Raw genomic sequence first — 24,879 nt, forward strand, 5'->3', positions numbered from 1 at the left:
CCACCATGGAGAAGACTGGGGCTCACTTGAAGGGCAGGGCCAAGAGGGTCATACTCTCTGCTCCTTCTGCTGGTGCCCCCATATTTGTGATGGGCGTGAACCACGAGAAGTATGACAACTCCCTCAAGATTGCCAGCAATGCCTCCTGCACCACCAACTGCTTGGCTTCTCTGGCCAAAGTCATCCATGACCACTTCGGCATCGTGGAGGGCCTCATGACCACCGTCCATGCCATCACTGCCACCCAGAAGACTGGACGGCCCCTCTGGGAAGCTGTGGCATGACGGTCGAGGGGCTGCCCAGAACATCATCCCTGCTTCCACTGGCGCCACCAAGGCTATGGGCAAGGTCATCCCTGAGCTGAACAGGAAGCTCACTGGCATGGCCTTCCATGTCCCCATCCCCAATGTGTCAGTTGTGGATCTGACCTGCCGCCTGGAGAAAGCTGCCAAATATGATGACATCAAGAAGGTGGTGAAGCAGGCATCAGAGGGCCCCCTCAAGGGCATCCTGGGCTACACTGAAGACCAGGTTGTCTCCTGTGACTTCAACAATGACACCCACTCTTTCACCTTCGACACCAGGGCTGGCATTGCCCTCAGTGACCACTTCATCAAGCTCATTTCCTGGTATGACCATTAATTTGGCTACAGCAACCGGGTGGTGGACCTCATGGTCCACATTGCCTCCAAGGAGTAAGAGCCTCCTGGACCACCAGCCCCAGCAAGAACAAGAGGAAGAGAGGCCCTCAGCTGCTGGGGAGTCCCTGCCCCAACTTAATCCCCCAACACACTGAGAATCTTCTGACCTCCAATTTATATCCTAGACCCCGAGGAAGGGGAGGGGCTTGGGGAGCCCTACCTTGTCATGTACCATCAATAAAGTATACTGTACCCAGCCAAAAAAAAAAATTTATTTATTATCTATCCGTCCGTCCATCCATCCATCCATCCATCCATCCATCCATCCATCCATCCAAGAGAGAGCGTGAGAAGGCCCAGGTATGCACAGTGGCGCTGCAAGCGGAAGGGGAGGGAAAGCACCCCAAGCCCAGCACTGCTGATCTGATCCCAGAGCCCAATATTGGGCTCCATCCCAAGACCCTGAGATCACGACCTGAGCCGGAATCAGCGTTGGAAGCTTAACTCAACAAGCCACCCAGGCATGAGAACTTTTTGTTCTTTTGACGTGGAAAAAGCTGGCTTATTTTTCTCAACAAAAATAATATTGATCTTTCTGCCCCCTTGCTTGTGAGCTGCTGTTACCTCCGTGGCCACCTTTTTTTTTTTTTTAAATTTTTATTTATTTATGATAGTCACACACACACACACACACACACACACACACACACAGAGAGAGAGAGAGAGAGAGAGAGAGAGAGAGAGAGAGAGAGAGAGGCAGAGACACAGGCAGAGGGAGAAGCAGGCTCCATGCACCGGGAGCCCGACGTGGGCCAAAGGCAGGCGCCAAACCGCTACGCCACCCAGGGATCCCCCTCCGTGGCCACCTTGATACAGACTCTTACTTCAAAAGCTGGGTGAGATGGAGAGAATTTGGTCCTCACAGACATCTTCTGTTACTCCAGACACGTAAACACTGGGTGACCTGGAGATCTTGCAGTTGAAATTGAATGGGTTTCTGAGCTCCAGAGTTGTGCTTACCTGAATGAAGAGTAGTGAATTGTGTGTGGCATGTGTTTAGGAATGGGTCTTTTTATCCAAGTTATAGATGGAGTTGAGAGTGACTTCTCTGAAAGATAGAGGCATCCTTCTCCATGAAGTTAACTTTTTTTAAGATGCATTTTTCTTCCTTTGATGTCTAACTATCAAACTGTTCTCTTGCACTACCATGATCATTTCTTAACAATTCTTCTCATAATGATCTTCTATTCATTGTGTATATAATGTTTTACTAATAGACATGGTCCTCAGAGTCAGGAAGTAATCATCATCTTAATTTTTTTCTACCTTATTATTTATTTATTGTTTTGGGTGACTGTAGCTGGGTAGGTAGGTACCTTTTCTCTCTTATCTGGGAGTAGCCAAATAATAAAATTTTCTTTATTCTTATTATGGAGGCTAGAGATGTTTGTTCTATGACATGAAGTAGACTTAGGTTTTGAGGCCCTGGCTCCTTTAGCTAAAGGAGCACCTTGTAATTTTTTTTTATAGCTTTTCAGACTGGATGAACTGGATGTATAAGGGTAACTATAATAAACTGTAAAAACAATGATTATTATTTGGTTAATATGTAAGCTAAATTTCATTTGCAGGAAATATACACAGAATTATCTTAATATTACATGTATATGTATTTTTTTATTAAGGATTTTATTTATTTATTCATGAGAGACACACAGAGAAAGAGAGAGACATAGACACAGGCAGAGGGAGAAGCAGGCTCCATGCAAGGAGCCCGACGTGAGACTCGATCCCAGGTCTCCAGGATCACACCCTGGGCCGAAGGCGGCACTAAACTGCTGAGCCACCCGGGCTGCCCACATGTGTATGTATTTGTAATACAGATAATTTGTAATAACATTTGGTTACCAATTGTTCATTCTAGAAACATCTGTTGGACAACACTATGTGTTGGGGCACCATGCAAAGAGTGAGGGGAGGTTGGTCAGGGGACAGAGAGAGGAAGAAGACTTGGTTCTTGCCTTTGAGGAGCTTTCAGGCTAGCAGAGTGGATGGATATGCACTTATGTGACAACACCTGATAGAGGTATCTAGACAGTGGAGGAGAACAAAAGGAGTAGTAAGTATTCTACTCGGGGAAACCTGTACAGAGAGGCACTCCTAGGAGTGCCAGTATGTGCAGAGGGGTTGTTGGGGAGGGAAGGATGGAGACTAGAACAGAGTTTGTGGTGGAAAGGAAAAAGGCAAAGGTTTAAAGGAGGAAGTGATCAATGGGTAGGAAGAAGATTGTGAAGTGCTGATAATTTTGACATAGGAGTCATCATGGTAAGGGCAGTTGCATTGGAGTGAGGAGTGCAGAATCCAGAGTGGAGGAAGGAGTTTTGAAGAATGAGCAAGAAGAAAATGGAGGAAGCATAGGGCAACTGATTTTAAGAAGTTTATTGGAGAATGCCACCTGGATGGCTGAATTAGTTGAGCATCTGACTCTTGGTTTCAGCTCAGCTCATGATCTTGGGGTTGTGGGATCGAGCCCTATGTTGAGCTCCATGCTCAGCACACCCTCTCCCTCTGCTCCTCCCCCAACTCTTTCCCTTTCTTTGTCTTTCTCAAATAAATAAAATCTTTAAAAGACAGTTTGTTTGAGAAGAAGCAGAGTTTGAGGGAGGGGCAAGTCCATGGAAAGGGTGTGCATGGATTGTAGGATATCTAAAACTTAAAGTGGAGGAGATTTGAGTTTGGTGGGTTGAGAAAGAATTATAAAAGATGAGATTGAAATAAAAGAAAAAAGGGGTAATAGTCTGTAGGTCTGAGTCTGAGAGGAAGTGGGAGAGGATATAGAATATTAATAGCACTGTAGGTCATTTTGTTTTGTTTGCATCTCCACTCTTTGTTCTTCTGGAACCCTAGAAAGCAATGTTATGCTCACCACAAACTGGAGACATAAAATCAGTTGTGTGGTTCTCAATAACTGTTCCATTCAGAGTGGGTTAGACACTGTGCATGGAGGTTATGAATTACGGAGGTTACGTAGAGACGAAAACATGCTGAAGAAATGGATGCAGAGTTTCCATTTGAAAATTTGTGTTTATTCGGGTAGATGGAGAAGGAAATTGGTTTCCTGTTTTGTGGATCCGTCTGGGCAACATGGCCACTGCCTTCAGGAGCCAGGTGTGCTAGAATGGAAGAGGGCAGGTTTGTGAATAGTAGGCTGAGAGACCCTTTGAGGAGGAAAAGGGGAAGGGGCTTGAAAAGGCTTGCTTAGTCTTTATTTAATTTTTGGTTCAGAGAATAATGGCTGTAGAGTATTATATGGACATGGTCCAAGTATTAATTGTTAAGTTGTTTTTGGAAGGCTGTGAAGCAAGTGGAATCTGGGAGGCTAAATGGTATTTGTCTCCCTTCCGCCTGGAGGCCTTCACAAAGGTTTGGGGCTGAAGACAGGAATGCCACACGGACTTCTCTAGATCTGGCCTTGGCCAAAGTCTCTTGCTTCCTCTGTCCCAAGTTCACCCTGCTTTTAATGATAGTTTTCAGAACTCACCATACCAATTTTTACCAGTTGTTTATCTGATTATTCCCCTAACCAACTTCTCCTCTTACCTTAAAAACTCACTAATCGTCATTTTCTTTCTGAAACTTCCTCAGATGCCCTAGTAGGCAGTCCTTCCTTTGAGCTGTCTCTCTACCCAGGGCCCAAGTTCTCAGAATGGTTGTGATGGCTTGTTTGGGTGTTTGTCTCCCTTACAACTTTTGAGCTCCTTGAGGGCAGAAGCAGAGCCTTTCATCTTTGAGGCCCAGCACCTAGGGGAGACTTGACATATAGTAGGGCATTAAAAATATCTGTTGAAATGAATTGAGTTGAATGGTCATATTTAAACAATCTTCAAAAGCTGTACTTCATTTTAGATGCAGTTTTGGGGGTCTCAAACTCCTACCATTGTATCTGTGAGTCTTGGGATGGTTTTTTTCCCCCCTTATATTTTTAATATCTTTAGATATTTGTTAAGAGTTGGGAAAGTATTACTTAAAAGTATTGTTACTTTCTTTATAATAATTCACAAAATAAATTATTAGTTTAGTGCTTGATTCTTTATATCAGTTTGCAGAACAACCAAGACAGCTCATATATGCAATTAAGAGACATTATTTGATATCCTCATAAGAATTTTAGATATGTTTAGAAATAGCATGTGGTCTCTTATGCTAATATCTAATTGTTTTGTCATTCTTGAAAATGAAAAACCTTTTAAAATGAGTGGAATTGCTCATGGATTTTCTGCCCCATAGAAACTCATTATTGCCACATTTGCCATCCATCATAGACCTAACATAGCTATCATTTTTATTCTGATTATTTTCAAGGGACTCTAAGTGATTATACTTAATGGTTAAATTACTTACTTAATTTCACAGTCCCCAAGTGTATCTACACATTCCAGATATTTGTTTTCCTTGTCTTTTTCTCTTAACCTTTCATGATGGTTTTTTACTTTTCCCATCTGTTAGTTGGCATATACCTCTCAGTTTTCCAGAACTTAAAGCACTTGGAGCACCCCAGCTGCCAGGGTTTCCCCTGCCTCACACTGGGATCATTTGTTGTTCGCTTTTTGCCCATGTCAGTCTCTGTACATCTGGCTGCCAGTATTTTCTGTCTAGGATTTCTTGGTGATAGATGGGAAAAGAGGCTGGAGGGGTTAGGAGCTTAGATTTTGAGTTTGTCACCTTTTACTTAATCTTCCTGTTTTCAGTGGAGTCCCTCCACTGCCTTCCCCAGCTGTGCTTAGCATCCCTGAGCCCAGAGTTCTTCCAATTCCATGGCTTGAAACTCATTTACAGACCTTTGGAGATTTCAAAACTACTCACAACCAGCCACACCCCATACCAATGAAAATTCAGATCAGAAACTCGAGTGAGACTCATGGAACTTTTTTATTTTTATTTTTTTAAAAGATTTTATTTATTTATTCATGAGACACACACACATACAGAGGCAGAGACACAGGCAGAGGGAGAAGTAGGCTCACGCAGGGAGCCTGACGTGGGACTCCATCCTGGGTCTCCAGAATCAGGCCCTGGGCTGAAGGCAGCACTAAACCGCTGCGTCACCCAGGCTGCCCTCATGGAAATTTTTTAAAGCTCTCCAAGGAATTAGTGTGTGGCCAGTAGATAGGGGAATTGTTGCTTTGATGGTTCCTTCTGTCAATCTGGCTCCTCATTACATCTCCGACACCCCACTCCCTTCACCTGCCCCACTAGGTCAGTTGCCGTGCTGTTCACGCTTGGAGTTTGCTTCTACCTTGCGGCCTGTGCACCCAACTCCATCAGTCTGGAATGTTCTTTCCCTGGATGTCTGCATGTCTTATTTTCTTCCTTTCTCTCCTAACTTCCTTCCTTTCTCCCTCCCTCCCTCCCTTCCTTCCAATTTCTGCTCTGTAGCAAGAACCACACTGCATTCCTGTGCTCTGCCCTTGCTCCCCACTGGTTCCTCACATCTGGTCTGTCGCTGATGCACTTGCTCATTTCCCCCCACTAGAATGGAAGTTCCTTGGGGCAGGCCCTAACTTTGTTTCCTTAGATTTTTGGGACTCTAGGGCTGAGCTTGGCACAGAGAAGCTGCTTGCTAACAGTTGAATTAATTTTCCTGGAGAAGTTTTTTTTGCTGCTGTTGGAGGGAGGGTCCATTACATGAGGGTGTCCTTTTGGGCAGCAGATCTTTGGAGTCTAATAGATTTGCTCAGCGTCCTTTCTTCTTGCAGCCCTCCCTGCACCCCTTCTTCAGAGATACCTGTGCCTCATGCCTGTGCCTTTCTTCTGGGCTGCCTTCTAGGGTTCATATTCTTAGGACTCCTGGGTCATTTACCCCCACCATGCCCCCCCCCCCCCCGCCTTGGCTACTGTCAGCCCTTATCTTTGTTTGTACAGATTTATGCTTAAAAAAGTGTCTTTATCTGTTATCTTAGTGAAAGTTCAGGAGGGGAGCAGAGGTAACATTTGCATTCAACCCACTCTGTTTAACCAGAAAGTGGGCCCTTCATTAATTCCTACTCTATTCACTTACTGATTGATTTCTTCCACAAATTTATTGAATATCACCTCAGTGCCAGGCACATGTGAGTAAAATACATAGTTCCTGCTGTCACTGAGGTTATGTCCTAGGTTTAGAAAGTGCTGAATTTGGATGAAAAGGGTAAGGAGTTGTAACATTTCTAAATATGAAATTATTTAAAAATAAAGATCTTTGAGAAAAATGCGTCCTACAGGGACTAAATGGCAAATAGCCTCCTATGTCATGTCAGAGACCCTGAAGGCTCCGTGGACCGCTGGAGATTTTGAGCAGGGGAGAGCCATGGACAGTTCCGGAGTTTGGAGAGCTTACCTGATGCCGACTAGGATGGCCGGGTGTGAGGTGGGCCGGAGTCTTTGCAGTAAGCCAGAAATGATGAAGGCCTAAGTGGAGGTACTGAGGGTCGGGGAAAAGCAGCTTTTCCCATAATTCCCCCGTTATCAGTTTCCCTGGGAGGTAAAGCTGTTTCTGTGGTGACATAAACCGCCCACATGCCTTTAATAAGGAAAGTAAGCTTGTTCTTACAGACTGTCTCTGTGGTTGTACCCAGAGGTGCTGTGCTAGGATTCGTGTCACAATCGACACTGCAGTAGACATAAAAACCTACCGGGAAGTAACACGAATGATTACTGTTGGGGGGCAACTCTGTGCGCCCCTCATGAGACCTTGCCCAGAGCAGACCCTGACTGGCCTGGTGGATAAAGTGTAATTTGCACTAATAAATTTCTTTACAGTTCCCTCGGCCATGAATCTTCCATTTGAGTGAGTTGCATATTTTTATTTCACTGGACAGCTTCGCTGGCTCTCGTTGCTAGGGAGCATCCATTCCTGCTGTGCTAACGCATCTTAAGACTTATCTGTGTGTTTGTTTTATTGGAAGGGCGCGTCCCCCATTTTTACTTGAAGCTTTTTCTCTTTTAACAAAGAACTTTGGGTTAATTGAATGTTTTTAAATTTACGCTGACTTTCATCCCTTGTGTGGGTCTTGTTCTTTGTGTTTACTCTTCTGGGACTTTATCCAGAGAAACAGCAGTCTGAAGAATTCACCCCGTTTCCCCTACAATTTAGCAGGTCACTGAGGAGAACTGCAGATGTGGTCAGTTCACCGAGGAGATGGAGCTGAACCGAGCGCAGGCGGTTTCTCTGATCTGCTCAGGGGCAGGGATCATGGCTCAGTTAATTTTGATATTCCCTTGAGGTCACCACAGTGTAGTCGCTTGATAACTGTTGAATTGCGCAGAGGATGTGAGAAGAGTAGGTTTGGTTCTGGGAGCCACATTCAGAGCTGCGGGGGATTTTGAGGCTACTTCATTAAGCATGTGTGCGTGTGTGCGTGTGCTTGTGTGTGTGTGTGTGTGTGTGTGTGTGTGTGTGTTGAGTAAGTACGGTAACACCAGTTTTTACTTGCAGAGCAGATTTGGGACAAATCAAGTGATTAAAAACATTTTACAAAATTGTGGTAAAAACACATAACACAGAAGTTACCATCTTACTATCATTTTTAAGTTTATAGTTGAGTAGCGTTAAGTATATTCATATTGTGATGAAACAGATCTCTAGGACTTTTTCTCTTGCAAATCTGAAACTTTATACTTTCTAAAAAACATTTTCCTTTTCTCCCATTCTCCAACCCCCTGGTAACCACAATTCTTCCTTCTGTTCTGTAATCTTGACTACTGTGATACCTCCTATCAGAAGGGTCACGCAGTAGTTGTCTTTTGGTGACTTATTTCACTTAATGCCCTCATGGTTCATCCATACAGCCTGTGACAAATTTCCTTGCTTCTTAAGGAATAATATTCCATGATGTGTATATATCACATTTCATATATATCCATTTATCTCTCATGAACATGGGCATGCATATTTTTCTTCAAAATTCTACTTTCAATTCTTTTGGATATGCACCCAGAAGTGGGATTGCTGGATTATATGGTAGTTATATTTTTAATTTTTTGAGGAACTTCTATACCATTTTCCATAGCTGTCACAACATTTTACAGTCCCACCAACAGAGCACAGGGGTTCCAATGTCTCCCCATCCTCACTAACACTAAACATTTTTATGTTAAAATAAATGCACTATGGTGTTGAATCTTACATTTTGAATACATTTTAAAGGGAAAACAGAAGACTTCAAGTAAATTTTGGTTGTGTGGTAGCTCCTCTGATGAAAGGAGTACTTTGTGAAAGCACCCAAGAAACCCTGAATTACAGAAGGAGTCCTCAGGATGATGCCTTTTAGAAGAATTCATGCACACACATGAAGATGAACATCTTCCCAAAGCAGCGCGTTACAAAGTACAACTTGATCTTTATTTTTATTTTTTATTTTATTTTTTTTAAACAAATTAATTTTTTATTGGTGTTCAATTTACCAACATACAGAATAACACCCAGTGCTCATCCCGTCAACAACTTGATCTTTAAACAGTACCATATGGCAGCCTAGGTGGCTCAGCGACCTGATCCCGGAGACCCGAAATCGAGTCCCACGTGGGGCTCCCTGCATGGAGCCTGCTTCTCCCTCTGCCTGTGTCTCTGCCTCTCTCTCTCTCTCTCTCTCTGTGTGTCTCTCATTAATAAAAATAAAATAAAAAAACTTTTAAACAGTACCATAGGCATTTAGTAGGGGTGTTGAAGTCTTCCTGAATGAGCTACATTTTGAATGGGAACTTAAAGGAGGATGGTGAATGTGAATTTGATAGCAAGAAGAATATGGATTAATGTAAAAAATGTGATTTCATAATTAAATAATCATAGGACTTGATTTTGGGAGCTAATAAAGAGTGTCTTCCCCCTAACTCCTTCATATCTAGTGATAGCTGTAAGTGGATGTAGTAACTGAGTTTGCGGACAGATTTGGTATCTTTATTGTGATTTTTTTTTTTTTTCTCAAGATTTGACGGTAACTCTTCAAATGCCCTGATGGTTTGTGTTCCATGATTCCTAGAATGGATTTGGAAGACTACTTGATAAAAACACCATTTTGTTAGCTAGTCTCTTAGGACCAAGTGTTTTTGATAATGGTATTTTAGGATAGGCTGTTTCTTTGTTCTTTTTTGACACAGTTAGGAGTTCTTACTGTCAAGAAAGCAAATGATGAAAAACTGAAGTGTATAGATGGCTAACAAAGCCTTCTACTTTTTGCTAGCGTTGTCCCCATCTTGCTGGAATCTAAGTCAATATTCACATGGTGATTTACATTTTCAATAAGAATACCAAGTTAAGGGCAGTCTGGGTGGCTCGGCAGTTTAGCACCACCTTCAGTCCAGGGCGTGATCTTGGAGACCTGGGATTGAGTCCCACATGGGGCTCCCTCTGTGGAGCCTGCTTCTCCCTCTGCATGTGTCTCTGCCTCTCCTCTCTCTCTCTGTTTCTCATGAATAAATAAATAAAATATTAAAGAAAAAAGAATGCCAAGTTAAGTTTTATGCTGTTGTTGTTTGTTGAATGGGTTGGGGTTTTCTTCTTTTATACAGAGTATCTTAAGACTTGTCCATTTTCAGTTTTTAAATCTCCTTTCTGGTGATTTAAATTATTCTCACTTTGTGTTTCAATTACCTTTTTGCTTGAAAGTTTTGTTGTTTAAATGTAAACTGTGCAGTGACCAAAACTAAAACTAAAACAACCAGGCGAGAATAGATGTAAGATATTCTCTGACAGGGTAATTGTGATTTATGTACTTGGACCAGAGAGCTGGTGGTTTCTGTCCCACATGACCATATTCTTTGATTGATAGGTTTCAGGTGTGTGTGTCAGAGGGAAAGCCTTACAACATGTTTGTTTAATTTTGAACAGTTGGATGTTGGACAATTTAGAACTTATTACTTAGTAAATGATTCTCTGAGTGATACAGAATGTCAGAAGCAAAAAACAAAGCAACAAAAATCAGTTTCAGTTTAGAAGTGTTTGAATTAAATATTATGCTTAAGCAAGCATGTTCCAAAGTGGCTTCCTTGGAGCATGAGTTTTATAGAGTGTTAATAGAAAATCTGTGGAAAAAGAGTTTTGTGATTACTTGAGTTGAGAAACCCTAGATTCAACACTATAAATCAGATTTCTTTAGGGCTTCTCAGAGCCTTTAATATTTGCATGTTCATTGTGAATTACTCAGAAATGAGGTACAACAGGAAGCATTTCTGAAACATTTGTGGTATTCTTTTTTCTTAGAACATCTTGCAGGGCTAATGTTCTGTAGAACAAATTGTAGAAAGGATGTAAGGGCCATCTGTGACACCTGTCACCCTGTTGATGGCCAGGGTTGGTTGGCTGACCTGGCTGGGTAGGTGGGTGTCCCCTTCCTCCCTCAATGCTCCCGGTGCGTCCCTGGGGTCTGAGTTGACCGTGGGGACACCCTGGGGATGAGCTGTCCCACCAGTCAGTAACTCATAGCACTGTATTTGCAAGTCAGAACATACGGAGGGACCGAAAGGTTGGTTGAGAAGAGGAAAAATAAGATGAAGTTGTTCTGTCGAAATACTCAGTATTACTTGATTTTGAAGAGGTTGCAAGTGCCTTAATGGTTTTTTGAGCTTGTTAAAAGGAAACAAAGATGCTGATTTGTGTAGTCCAAGTTATTTCCAGTTATTACCACAGTTTCTCTAACTGTAGAAAAGGGGTTATACATTGAATCTTAGAGCTTCCAGAACTTTATTTTAAAAGATTTTATTTATTCACTTGACAGAGCACAAGCAGGGGGAGCAGCAGGCAGAGGGGCAGGGAGAGAAGGGCTCCCTGCTATGTGGGGCCCCATCCCAGGATGCCAGGATCATGACCTGAGCTGAAGGCAGATGGTTAACTGACTGAGCCCCCCAGGCGCCCCTAGAATTTCCAGAACTTTTAACAATCATTTCATCCTATTTTAAAGGATGAGAAAGCTGAAGATTAGGGATATTACATTATGTAATGAATAGCTACATTACAGGGTTTAGATTGGAATTTAGTTTCCCTGATTCCTAGTTTAAAATCCTTTCCAACACATTTTGTACCTTTCCAGTGTGGCAGTGATCTCTATGGGTCTCTTTCTCTCTCTCTATTGTGGCTTTAGAGTTTACCTCTCTAAGGGACTTTGTCCTTAGCATAATTTATTCAGTTGTACATGTTACTCCATAGATGACAACTAATATTGATTTCTAGTCCTAACGTGATGTCATTTTAACCTCTGGCAATACATGAATTATAGTTGATGATTAAAATCAGATCAAAATTTTGGTGACCACAATCCAGTGATAACTATAGTGAAGAAGAGGGAAGAGTGGAAGGCTGCTGGAAGGCTCGAGGATTTAGTGACAGTGGGGTTACAAGCAGCAGCCGTATCTGGTGCTGTGGGTTTGGCGGGAAATGTGATTCTGTGGTTAGACATCAGAGCTTGTTTGAAGTTGCAACTGTATTGTTTATTCTGATCATGCGATTTACACATTCTCGATTGTAGGAGACTGAACGCAGTATGGCGTGTTGATTAATAAAGTGCTGCAAAGAGGTTCTGGATAAATGCAAGCACTTTTGATTTGTAGGAGTTCTTTGTATATTCTAGAACTGGATGTTAATTTTTTTTTTTTACTTTTTTCATTTTTTTCTTAATGTAAGCTCTGTGTCTGATGTGGGGCTTGAACTCATAGCCTTGAGATCAAGAGTTTTATGCTGCACTGACTGAGCCAGCTAGGCACCCCCACAACTAAGATATTATTTTTTTTATTGGTAACATGAGAAAATATTTTCTCCCCTAAAATGACCTGTTAATGCTTTTTGAGAAAATATTTTCTCCCTTAAAATGACATATTAATTTTTTTTTTAACCTTGCACACTTAATAAAATAAAGCAAAATGGATCATGGATTTCTAACCGAGGCTACAACTTCTGGGTAGAAACCAGAGAAAATCTTTGAGATCCTGAAGTGGATAAGTGTTTTACAGATAGGACTCAAAATGGACAAACGATAAAAGAAAAAAAGAAAAAATCTGTTCTCATCTGCCCTAGTCCAGTCAGGCTGCTATGACAAAGCACCACAGACTGGGCAGCTTAGAACAAAGGAATTTCATTCCTCACAGTTCTGGAGGCTGGCCCGTGCACAATTGGCACACTGGCATGGTCAGTTCTTCTGAGGGTCCTCTCCGAGGCTCCCCTGACTTCTCATTGTCCCCTCACATGGCAAAAAGAGAATGGCTTATATTTTTCTTGGGCCATGGTGTCTTTTGTTGAACACAACTTGTAAATTTTAGAGCAACCAAATTTACCAGCTTTTCCTTTGTTGTTTCTGATATATTGCTTTAAGAAATCCTTCTTTTCTACCAAGATCGTATGAATATGTTTACTTTCTTTTCTTTAAATTTCCTGATTTTTTTCATATGTAGTTATTTAATTAGCTTGATTTTTTTTCTTTCTTTCTTTTTTTTTTTTTTTACATTTTTATAAAGTAGACCTGTGTATTAGTTCGGGCTGCCATAACAGAATAGCACAGACTGGGTGGTTTAAACCACAAACTTAATTTCTCACAGTCCTTGTGACTAGAGGTCCAAGATCAAGGTGCCAGCCAGCATCGTAGGTTTCTGGTGAGAGCTCTCCTTGGACTGCAGGTGGTCAGCTTCTCTCTGTGTCCTAACATGGTGGGGAATGGGGGAGAGAACACGGGTAGCTCCCTGGTGTCTCTCCTTGTGAGGGTACTAATAACCCCGTCATGGGCACCCTATGACTTACCTAAATCTAATCACCTCCCAAAGGCCCCATCTCCACACACTACCACACTGAGGGCTAGGACTTCAACATACAAATTTTAGAAGGATATGATTCAGCCCAAAGCAGGATTTTATTTTCCTTTCTTCCAAATGGCTAATCGGTTGCCCCAGCATCATTAATTGAATTAGCTATCCTTTCCCCATGGATTTAATCAAAACATAAGGGTCTGTTTCTGGAGTCTCTCTCTCTTTTTTTTTTAAATCACTGCATTATCTTTAATTGCACTAATACCACACTCTTTAATTATTATAGTTATATAATAAGTCTTAATATATGAGAAAGCAAGACTCCCAATTTGTTATTCTTTAAAACTGTCTTGGCTCTTCTTAACTGTTCTTCATCCATGTGAATTTTAGGAATAGGTTGTTAAATAATACACACACACTAAAAAATAACCCCAAACTTAAGGATTTCATTTGGATTTGCATTTATAAGTAATGGGAGAAGACCCGACTTGTTTATGACATTAAGTTTTCCTAGCCACATTGATGGCACATTATTCCATTTATTTAGTTTTTTTTTTTTATATCCTTGAATGAGATGTTACAACTTTTTTTCCACAAGAAGCTTTGACATATCTTAGTGTATTTATTCTTAGGTGATTTATAGTTGTGTTGATATGGTGCATAGAATTTTTTTTTTTTTGGTTAATTATATTTTCTAGTTATCAGTGGAACACATTGGATTCAGGAACCTCAGTGAACTCTCATGAATTCTTATAATTTGTAGATACTTTTGCATTTTCCATGTAGTCAACCGTGCTGTCTGTGGACAGGACTGGTCTTGTTTTTTTGCTATCTACTTCTTGAACCATTGACTTCTTTTTCTTACCACACTGGGTTTTGCATGATGTTGAATAGAGGCAGGGATGGAGGACATCTTTGTTTTTTACTTTAGTGGGAATGATTCTAAAGTTTCTCCATTATGTATAATGTTTACTGTAGATTTTTGATAATGTACTCATTTAATGAAAGTCCTATTCCTATATTTTAAATTGTACAGGTGCTTCATTTTATGATTCTGCTTCCAGAAAATTAAAGTTACTCTTTAGCACATTTCTAGCCTGTAGTATTACAACACTAAATGTGTGGGATCCCTGGGTGGCGCAGCGGTTTAGCGCCTGCTTTTGGCCCAGGACGCGATCCTGGGGACCCGGGATCGAATCCCACGTTGGGAGCCCGAGGTGGGACTCAATCCCGGGTCTCCAGGATCATGCCCTGAGCCCAAGGCAGGCGCTAAACCGCTGAGCCACCCGGGCTGCCCACAACCCTGAGATCTTGACCTGAGCTGCATTCAAGAGTCAAATGCTCAACTGACTGAGCCAGCCAGGTGCTCCTCTCGAAAATTATTTTATGGCAACTTACGACAAAGTGCTTTCTTCACTTTAAGAGTTTCAGAACTTTCAGTTTGTAAATTTGTGGTTCAAAATAGGAGAGTGTAGCCATCACAGTACAATAATCATGTCTGTTGTACATTATTACCATGGAATCCTAGCACTTCAGTGGGTCACATCACTTCTGAAAGGGACCTTAGTGACCTATGCTTCAGTTCCGTCTCTTCCTAGGTAAATGAATTGAAAATCAGAAATACTTTCTGGGGTTTGAGATGGGCATGATTATTTTCAAGGTAAATAATATTTGAGACCTATAATGTGTCAGGCAGTGTACTATCTGCATTCCATACGTGATTTTATTTAATTCCATACGTAATTTTATTTAATTCTTACCCAACCCTATTAAGTAGATCTTCTCATTTACCCTTTACAGCTAAGGAAACTGAGATTTAGGGTTTAGATGGGTAGCTTCCAGTTACATAATCAGAAGGTGGTAGAGCTGGAGTTCGGACCTAATCTTTTTGATACTAGAGCCCATGTTCTTTTCACTGAGTTACTTCCTTTCTGAGCTACTGTGTAACCAAGATGCTAGGTGAATGCGTAGTATTTGTTTCTGTGGTGTATTGATTTTACAATGCAAAAAGTTAAATATATCCATAATTTACCAGTTAGTCTTCCTTGTTAGTGTGGACGTTAATATGCTGCTGAGAGTCTACTTAACAAAGAGGTTGCAGTAAAGGGGACCAGCTTGATGCTTGGTATTGCTCTGAACGGCTGTTCAAGGTTATTTTGAGATCAATCAATCCAAACAACAAAACCAGATGAACATGTAGATAGTGACACCCTCTGCCCCCTGCAAGCTCTTTTCCATTCCTTTGGGTTTCTAAAAGAATTGCGTGAAATACAACTCCTAAAGATCTTTTTAAACGTGTTATTTTAATTTCACTAGGTGTTTTTGCTAAGTAGTAGATTGAGCCTTAGTCATGAGAAAAAAAAGGGATTTCTTTAGTAATGAAAATTCCTTTTCTTAAACCTATCTTTTATCATTATGGATTTGCCCTCTCCTTTTGCTGAAACTGATTTTTAATTTTAAACATGTTTGATAACTGGGATCTAAGCTGGTTGATCTGTCTTAATAACTTGTGATCCAAGTCTTCAAAGTGGAAATCGCTTATTAGTGATTCTGTGTCTTTCTTTTTTTTTTTTTTTTTTTTTTTTATGAAATAGGATTTTGAATGAGGCTTCACTGCTTTCTCTTCTGAATACTTTTAGAATCCTTTCTGTCTTTATGAGGGAATTTAAAGTTAAAAGGTTTAAAGTTATGTATGGCCATGAATGTGTGTTGGCTATATACATTTAACAGGATCGCACATTTAATGTATTTGTTCTATGTTTTATTTTTATTTTATCTTTTTAGAAAAGAGAGATCACCTCGTAAGTATCTTGGCAAGTTTGGATCCTTGAGGTTATTTTGGAGATGGAGCCATTTGGTTCCTCGAGAGTAAAGATTTTCCCTTTCTTAGTTGCCTTAACTCTAAAAGAGGAGATAGTGTTCTGACTATATAATTTAGTTGTAGTAGAACTGCTTTTTGATTTCTTGTAGCTTTTAAAAAAGGACAGTTTTTTTTTAAGATTTTATTTATTTATTTGTTCATGAGAGACAGAGAGAGAGAGGCAGAGACATAGGCAGAGGGAAAAGCAGGTTCCATGCAGGGAGCCCAATGCGGGACTCGATCCCAGGTCTCCAGGATCACACCCTGGGCAGAAGGCGGCGCTAAACCGCTGAGCCACCCAGGGATCCCCAAAAAGGATGGTTTCTTTTGGAGACCTTCATCGCAGCCAGTGTGTCGATGTATGTTGTAGTCATGCTACAAAGTGACTGTATTGCAGGCAACATCTCATCAGTTCTGTAAAGATAATGACAATGGGTTGAATCTGTGTGTGTGGGGGGGAAGCAGTCATTTTAACAGATTGAATGTTATAGTTGAGAAGAAAGATTTTTTTTTTTCTTCTGCATTCTAGGCTTGCCAGGTTTACAGCCATTTGATAGAGATATGGGCAGGATGTTCATTGTGTCATAGTGATAACTGGCTTCCTCTCTGCAGCTCTCCATCTTGTCATGATTATTGAAGTATGGAATGCTGTTCTTGGCCACTGTATGGTTGTCCTGTGATCGCCTAAGTTTTCTCTGCAGCTCCGCACAAAGCTGGACAGATTGCTTAGTTCCAGCCATGTTATCTTAGAGCTTTACAGCCTTGTTGCTACTTCCAAAAGACGATTATACTCCAGCAATGTGTAGAACAGAGAGAGAAAAGGGCTCTCTTGGGAATATATTCCACTCCTCTCTAGGGACACAGTGTGTTTGTGTGATATTGTGATTCATAATAAGAAATGTATGTATTTGATCTTTGTCCCCATTTCTGGTATAGAGTGCCTTAATATTTCCCAAGTGCTAAGAACTCTAAAAGTATCTTTTATTATGTTAATGAGATAAATGACTTTTGGAGCACACTTAAGGATAGGAGCTGGTCACCAGGAGAACCAACTTTGTGATGAGAGGGTTGGGAGGGGAGAAGGCCTGGGGGGTTGAATTCATTGGTAATGGACAAGGATTTAATCAGTCATGCCTGTATAGTGAAACCTCCATAAAAACCCGAAAGGACAGGGTTTGGAGAGCTTTCTGGTTGGTGAACTTGTGGAGATTTGGGGAGAGAGGCATGTTCAGAGAGCACAAAAGTTCTGTGCTCTTTCCATACCTTGCCCTATGCATCTCTCTTATCTTGCCGTTCTGTTGTTATATGCTTTGTAACAAACTAATGATTTAGAGAGAAAAATGGTTTACTGAGTTCTGTGAGCTGTTTTAGTGAATTAATCTAACCTGTGTGGTGGGTATGGGAGGGTGTCCTGGGACCTCGAATTTATTAACCAGTTGGTCAGAAGCATAAGTAATAACTTTATGCTTGTGATTGACATTTGAATGTCTTTGGGACTGAGTCCTTAACCTATGGAATCTGATGATATCTCTAGGTAGATAGTGTCAGAGGTGGATTGAACTGTAGGACACACAACTGGTGTCAGAAAATTGCTTGGGCTGTGAGAAAAAAACCCCACATATTAAAACTGGATGTCAGAATAATAGGTTGGGATTTGCTTAGAGTAACCTTTGTGATTCTGGAGCTGCCAGGGTATGAGAAGGACCACGATCCTTCCACATTTTCCTTCATCTCAAGCCCTGATTACTCATGTTCTGTCTTGTAAAGGCAATGTTTGAGGCAGTGGCTTTCAAACTTTTTGAACAGGAGCAAAGTAAAAAATAGTTTATTTAGCTACCCTTCCCCACACACACCAGAAATAAAATATTCATGAAATAAATCTTTCATTCACTATATGCAGTGTCTTTGATATATTTTATTATTTATTTCATTTGAAAACACTGATACCCATTAAATTGATTCAACAAACCACGAATGTGTTGAGAGCTGCAATTTAAAAATAGTTCTGAATTAAGAGGACTATCATTTTTCCTCATGTTTTATATCATTCCTTTTGCAGTTTAACCTCCTCATAGAAGTAATCTTCTAGAAACATATGCTTTGCAATATCAATGTGTGTCAAGTTGTCTTGGGAACTATGTTTGTCTTCAGTGCCTGCCCATGTAACTGACAGGATTGCTCTATGACTTTTCAATATGTGTATCCACTGGTAGAAATGGAGACTCCAAACTAGTTTGTTGATTTGGAAATACAACCAATTTGGCAGTTTTTAACTGTATCTTACTAAGTAGTGTATATTACCAAGTGGACCAAAAGTCCTCAAAACTTGTTTTTATTTCTCATATTTCTGCTCATTTGCATCAGTAGGTGTAGCTTGTCTATAACATCTAGTGCTACTCTTAGTGGTCTGCATCTTCACCTGATAAGATGTTCTTCATCAACTGGGCGATTTTCTAGTCTTTTTACATGCTGGGACTATGTTTAACTTTATAGGATGCTGGATAATGCTTCTCATTGTGATTTATTTTTCTGGAGATCAGTGCCATCTCAGGATCAATCTCATCCAAGTGAGTGTGAAGATTCTCTTGGGTTAGAGGGATTATTTTGTTTATGATGAGCTATTTTCTCTGTTGCAAGTTAGCTATACTTCTGATTGTGAGAAGGGGAACTTCTAACCAATTGGATTTTGTATTCTGCTTACTACATGAATTCCAGTAATCAAACTCTTTTGTTTTTAAGATTTATTTATTTTAGAGAGAGAGAGAGAGAGAGCGAGAGCGAGTGAGTGGACAACCTGGGAGGTGGTGAAGGGGGAGAGGGAGAGAAGCAGACTCCTCATTGAATGCAGAGCCCAAAGCAGGGCTCTATCTCACGACCCTGAAATCATGACTTGAGCTGAAACCGAGTTGGATACTTAACAGACTGAGCCACCTAGGTGCCCCAGTCAAGCTCTTTATTAAGAAAAGGAAGATGAAATTGAAAATACTTGAAATGAAATATTTAGTTTTGCTGTAATACTATTTAATGAATTTAGTGAAAATATTTAGCATAGTTTATTTTTGCAAATAAATAAATGAAAGGGACCTTTTATTTTTTTAATTAATTAATTTATTTATGATAGTCACAGAGAGAGAGAGAGAGGCAGAGACACAGGCAGAGGGAGAAGCAGGCTCCATGCACCGGGAGCCTGACATGGGATTCGATCCCGGGTCTCCAGGATCGTGCCCTGGGCCAAAGGCAGGCGCCAAACCGCTGCGCCACCCAGGGATCCCCAAAGGGACCTTTTAAAAGGTCTTTTAATTTGATGATTATGTGCTGAGTGAAATAACTGCAAAATAAACCCACACAGATGATCCTATATATGGAATTAAATATTTAAATTTTTGAAAGTTTTAGAAAGCTGCCTCTCTTTAAGTGAAGAGGGATAAAGGTTTATGATTCAGACTATAAATAATGTGCTTATTGTTTGTGCCGTACCTGTCAGTGGTAGTCATTCTGAGAGAAAAGCACCAATGGAAAATTGTAACTTCTTTTTATTCCTAAGGAGTAGGTGGTGTATGCACCTAAACTACAGGATTTGCCTAGAGAAGAAAAAAGAATATTTAAAAATCATGAAACCATGGTCATCATGATTATCATGCAGTCCTCAGTATTTCTTAAATTATAACACACTACTTTTCATTCAGAATTTCATATTTAATGTGATAATCTTGATTTTGGGTCCATAGTGACTATTCCTATAGCATGTTACAGTTAGCAAGAAAATATCTGTAGGCTGTTTCATGTGAAAGGAAGAGGGAATATTTTATTCAAAAAGTCTTTGAGTAAAGATTCATGGATTGTAATTTATGTATATTTTATTCATGCTAACATTCTTTTGTAGAAACTCTTTATGTCTAGGACCCGAATTACTTGGCTTAATTAAACTGGACTTAAAATTAGTTTTTAGTTAATCAGCTGTCTTTAAGAATTACCAAAGTGGTTCTTTGTTGGATGGACCCAAATAGTACTAGTGTCATACTGTACTTCCGTGTCTCGAGTGGCTGTGTATCAAGGTGCTATCCCGAATCGAATCTTTATTCCCCTAATAAGGTCTTCTTGACTTTGGAACACGATTCTGCTTGTTCCGAAAAGATGAGGAAAGCACAGATAGAGGGACGGAGAGAGATAGCAGCTTATTTGTAAAATGATGGAAGGCATTTGTTAATTTTCTTCTATTGTTTTGAGGACTTCCTGTCCTATTAGGACTCTTTTTTCTAATCTGTTCAAGATGCTGGTGCATTTATAGGACTCCTTTGGTAGGTCTCAAGCAGACAATTGATCTGCAGCACTTGGGGAGAAAGGACTGGCTGGATGGTTGTTTTTAGCAGCAGTTCCGCCAGTTATAACGGAGCATATTTGTATTCATCAGCCTGTTATCAGATACTTTTTATTCACTTCCCTAGTAGTTTCATGCCTTATGTTCCTATTTGTTCTGAATAAATTTCCCTTCTTAGATATGTGAAGATTAAACTGCTCTGCTTCACTGTGTATTTAGGGACACTGTGTTTCCCATTTATCACCTGCTGCTAATCTTTAGCAGTAAAATTGAATTGACATTTGTTAAAGGGTGTTTTGATCTATCTTTGAAAAGGGTAGTAAAGAGTAATTAGTCACAGTAATGGCTTTTTTTTTTTCATTTTGTGTGCAAATTTAGGTTGCCAAAACAGATTCTAATTTTGTAATGGTGGTAGAGAATTATTTCTTTAGTTTCATAGTTTATTTAACAATTAAAAATCTGATGAATCCTCAAAGCATCTGTAAATTTAGCAGCCTTGAAAACTAGCCTCCTTTCCGTCATCGGTGGCCCCCAAGGCCAGCCCCAGCTCCTGGCCCACAGGTGCTCTTCTACTTTTCCTTTGACCCCGGGGTTGGCTTCAGTCCTGTCAGTAGAGAGATGGTCGGTAGCTCTGAGGTTTGGTCCACTCAGTCAAAGCCATCGCTCATGATAAAAAGTCATTGACAGTGTGACAATCAACTCTCCGGGCGACCAGGATTAACCTTCCTGTGCTCGGTGACTCAGTCCACACAGAGACTGGGAGGGAACAGAAGGTGCGTGGGAAGCAGAATGCGTCAGGGACGAGTAGGACCCTGGGTGCTGAGCTGATGAGACCCGCATATCATGTGCTGATCCCAGGTGGTCAGGCCGGGCATCCCACCGCCGTCCGGCTTCAGAACCCCAGCGGCAGCAAGAGCTGTCTCCCTGGCCGGCGCTTCCTGGAGAGTGCCCAGCCTGCTCCACCGTCCCTGTTGTTGGGCTTCCCCCTCCCACACCGGACACCCTGCAGCCCGGTGTGCTGGCGCTGGCGCCGTGGTCTGCGCTCTGGCTCTCAGGAGCGGCCTCGCCTTCCTCAGCTGCATCTCCCGCTTTACCCCCGCTGTCCTTGTTTCTTTTGTCAAACTTAGGAACATCTCTCCAATGTCTTTCTTTTTTTTTTTTTTTTTTTTTCCAATGTCTTTCATAACACGAGTTGTAAGATTTCAGAGCTTTCTAAATTCCTTGTGTAGAGGGCTCATCTTTGTTTTTTGTTTTTAAAAGACTTATTTATTTATTCATGAGAGACACAGAGAGACACACAGAGAGGCAGAGGGAGAAGCAGGCTCCTTGCAGGGAGCTCGATGCAGGACTCGATCCCAGGACCCCGGGGTCACACCCTGAGCCAAAGGCAGAGGCTCCACTGCTGGGCCTCCCAGGCGTTATCTTTGAGTTGACAACACTCAGTAACCAGTTTGTTCTTGTTTTAGTGGTAGTGGCTTATCCTGAGTTTTATGGAATGTTCTTTAATAGTGGGACTGCTATTAATGAACACAGAGAATGTTCATTTAGACCATGTGTTGGAGAGAACTGAATCTCGAGCCTGCAGTTTTACTTGTTTGATGGTTGGAAGAGTTTTGCATGGATCCACTTTTGAGTCTATACATTCCGGACCTTGTTTCTTCCGCACTACCTACAAACGTCATCACCAGGGCTGACAGGACACATAGTGAGTGCGCCAGCCCTGTCTGTGTCCTAAGCTGAGTGCGGTGGCCCAACAGGACAATTCCTGCAAGTTCTTCCTGTACCATGACGACTGGCATGACAGAAGTGATTGCAAACCATGAACATATGTCTTAATAAACCCAAACTGACCATACAAATTCCCTTTACGTAGATCTCCAAGGCTCGGGGCCCACCAGAGCTACCTCTTACAAGGAAAAGGGTAAGGGCCAAGTGGAAAGAATGTCTTAACAGATTGCAGTTAAAATATCTTTTGCAAATTCTACAAAATCATGTGACTATGTGACTTGATCACTGGGCTCCCCAGGGCCTTGGAAGAAGCTTGTGCGAGAGGAGACCTGAGTGTGAGTGTCACTCACTTCGTAAACTCTCTCGTTATTTCTTACCTTCCATGGTAGAAAAAGATCTCTGTGTTCTATCTGAATAGGTTAGGAGCAGTGCCTGGAAGGGCCTTCCCGGTATACTCAGTGCGGATGTTGTTTTTCCTATTGTAGGAAAGGTGTGAAAAGAATTCATAGAAGAGAAGCTAAAATGAAAGGGGTGATAAGTAGGGTTCCTAAGAAAACACAAGAGTTCAGACTGGTTAGCCAGGGAGAGGACAGGAATAGAAAACTACTTAATTTTACTGGGTTTTCTAGATTCCAGGAAGTACTTCTTTTCACATTTTAAACATTTTTGGTCAATATGTGCCTCGCAATTGTATATAGGCAGTGTTGCAGTGTTTTCCTTTTCCTCCCATCTGAGAAGTTATTTTATTTTATTTTTTTAAAGATTTTATTTATTAATTCATGAGAGAGAGAGAGAGATTGGCAGAGACACAGGCAGAAGGCGAAGCAGGTTCCATGCAGGGAGCCTGACACGGGACTCGATCCTGGGTTTCCAGGATCAGGCCCTGGGCTGAAGGTGGAACTAAACTGCTGAGCCACCTGGGCTGCCAGAGAAGTTATTTTAAAACTGTTGATAGCAGGCACCTGGGTGGCTCAGTCAGTTGAGTATCCAGCTCTTGATTTCAGCTCAGGTCATGACCTCAGGGTCAGGGGCTTGAGTGCCTGCATCAGGCATTGTACTTAGCAAGGATTCTGCTGAAAATTCCCTCTCTGCCCTCTTCCCTGTCCCTCTCCTGGTTATGTGCAGGCGAGCACTCTAAATAAATGAATGAATCTTACAAAAATTGATGATTGAGATGAAAATGATATCTTACACATAAAGTGTTGCTACAGAAAGACTATTGTCCACTATCTTCATTTGCTTAAAAAAAAAAAAAAAAGGAATAACTAAGAGGAAAACGAGTTAAATAATACAGAGGATTTTGAGACCTAAACAATGCTTTCTTTTTTTTTAATATTTATTTATTTATTTATTTATTTATTTATTTATTTATTTATTTATTTATTCAGAGAGAGAGAGAGAGAGAGAGAGAGAGAGAGAGGCAGAGACAGGCAGAGGAAGGAGCAGGCTCCATTCAGGAAGCCTGACGTGGGACTCAATCCTAAGTCTCCAGGATCACACCCCAGGCTGCAGGTGGCGCTAAACTGCTGTGCCACCGGGGCTGCCCTAAAGAATGCTTTCTTAATGATAATATTAGAACAGTGCACCAAAGGAGGTATAGAATTCCAGTCTCTGAAGCTGTATAAAATATAATTAAGAGCTTTTCATTTCAAATGAGTTAGGAGTTGAATTCTAGCCATGGTTTGGAATTCTTCCTTTCACTTCAGAAAGACTCAGCATTATAAATGAACTTTGCTATAGTACCTTCTTAGATAAAAATCTCCTGAATTACATATCTCATTTACTGTAGTTTCACTAGTTTATGCTATGCAGCCCTCGCCCAGTGCATGTACACAGATACTACTTTTAAGTGTCTTGTGCAGTAAATGCCCGTTAACTCCACATCTGTGTTAGAAGCTATGCCTTCTGATCTGATGGCCCCAGGACTGGCGCAGCATTGTCGCTGCAGTGACTGGAGCACTGGGGAAGTCAGTGACCATGAACAGTCCCATTCTTCTTTTACCCATTTCTTCAGCCAGTGTCCTAAATGGGCTTCAAAGACTTAATTGTGTTGGAATCAGGTGAGCAGCTGTGGGCTTGTCTTTAAAGAAAGGAAGATATCAGATGGGCTATTTGTGGCAGATTTCTCTCCTTCCACTGCCAGCACTGATTAATCATTTGTCCTGAGGCTTTGCAGAAATGATATTGCTAGAATGAGATAGAGTGGTACTTTTTCTGGTAGTTGGTTTAGGGGATCACCAGGAGGAAGGCCCAAGAGGCTTGTGTCATCATTAAGTTATTCTATAAATGAGAAGATATGTAAAAATCAACATAGTTGATACAGAGTTTAATGAAGAATGGGTTTCAATTCTAATTTTGACATGAATAATTCTTTTAAAACAAAGTTTTTACAACTAAGGATATTTGTAGAAAAGGCAAAGATACACTTAACTACAATCAGCTACATAATGTATGTTGCAAATACAACTAGTTTGACAAATAGAATTGCAGGCCTTTTCTGTTTAATTCAGAATAGGAACCAAAGTTTTTCAATTGTTTGTTACCTACTTCTTCAAATACTGCCAATA

General features: G+C 41.0%; 1 protein-coding gene and 1 long non-coding RNA gene across 2 annotated transcripts in view; one reads left to right on the forward strand and one right to left on the reverse strand.

Annotated features, from left to right (window-relative positions):
- AVEN (apoptosis and caspase activation inhibitor) overlaps positions 1-24,879 on the forward strand; it is a 172,946-nt gene that overhangs the window by 85,905 nt on the left and 62,162 nt on the right. The window lies entirely within an intron of this gene.
- The window catches only part of LOC112676196 (uncharacterized), a 55,625-nt gene continuing 47,178 nt past the window's right edge, over positions 16,433-24,879 (reverse strand). The window contains exons 2-3 of the long non-coding RNA XR_007407272.1: positions 19,744-19,847; positions 16,433-16,680 (exon numbers count right to left, since the gene is read on the reverse strand). This is a non-coding gene — a long non-coding RNA (uncharacterized LOC112676196). The remainder of the gene's footprint in view (positions 16,681-19,743; positions 19,848-24,879) is intronic.

The sequence above is a fragment of the Canis lupus genome, chromosome 30 (assembly GCF_003254725.2).
Source record: "Canis lupus dingo isolate Sandy chromosome 30, ASM325472v2, whole genome shotgun sequence".
Lineage (NCBI taxonomy): Eukaryota > Metazoa > Chordata > Mammalia > Carnivora > Canidae > Canis > Canis lupus.